This window comes from Sinocyclocheilus grahami, unplaced genomic scaffold (genome assembly GCF_001515645.1).
Source record: "Sinocyclocheilus grahami isolate Dianchi unplaced genomic scaffold, SAMN03320097.WGS_v1.1 scaffold7502.1, whole genome shotgun sequence".
NCBI lineage: Eukaryota > Metazoa > Chordata > Actinopteri > Cypriniformes > Cyprinidae > Sinocyclocheilus > Sinocyclocheilus grahami.
The window spans coordinates 2409-3268 of NW_015511512.1; the positions used below are offsets into that span (position 1 = coordinate 2409).

General features: G+C 28.7%; 1 protein-coding gene across 1 annotated transcript in view; it reads left to right on the top strand.

The window, feature by feature from the left end:
• Nucleotides 1-860, top strand: part of LOC107577858 (mitochondrial folate transporter/carrier-like) — a 9718-nt gene that overhangs the window by 2189 nt on the left and 6669 nt on the right. The gene's annotated exons all lie outside the window — the stretch shown is intronic.

The window sequence follows — 860 nt, forward strand, 5'->3', positions numbered from 1 at the left end:
ATTAGCATCTAGCATCAACAGAAAAAAATTAAATGGCTACTACATTTTTGTGAAAGAAATACCAAATTTGTCAACTCCGTCAGATGTCACCACCATAAGATGTGTTCCAATGATATATCCGAATACTTAAATGTGACTCTTGAATAAAAGCTTTATAAACGATATCATACTCACTGTTTGTTTTAATACAGTAATTGACTGATTCAGTGTGTTTGATAGCTAAAATGACTACAAATTCAGGTTTTTGTCACCACCGTCAGATGTGTCACTTCCGTCAGTTGAATATTTTGATAATATTTCATTATGAGATTTTATATTTGTTGTGGAATTGTTGGTCACATGTGAAAGTGTAATCTGTCTGCTAACACGAGAATGTGTTTTGAAATGTTAAAAACATTTTGAATGCTGTTAAAGATAAAGTTGAAATTATATTACACAGTCCAAGGTAAAAAAAAGCACATTTTGTTAAAAAAGAGAAAAGTTGGGAGGTTGTATCAAAGCATAGCTCAGTAGCTTAGTACTTATAAGATACATAAATGTAGTTTCATTTGTCTGAGTACAAGGTTTTATTTTTTCAATTTTGCACCCTGTTTTGTCCCACTTCTCAAGAATGTGAGTGTCAGTTTTGTAGCTAATAATAATGCTTAATAATTAACTTTTTATTATAATAAACCAATTAGGCACTGTATTTAGAAAAATAAGAATAACTCATTTATAGGATCATTTGTGTATCATAAACGGATGTACAAATTTAAATGTATATGAAAATGTGTCAACATTTGACAACTGTCATGATTTATTAATTTATTAATAACCTTTACAACAAAATGTTATGATGTGATTAGTCACAAAATAAATAT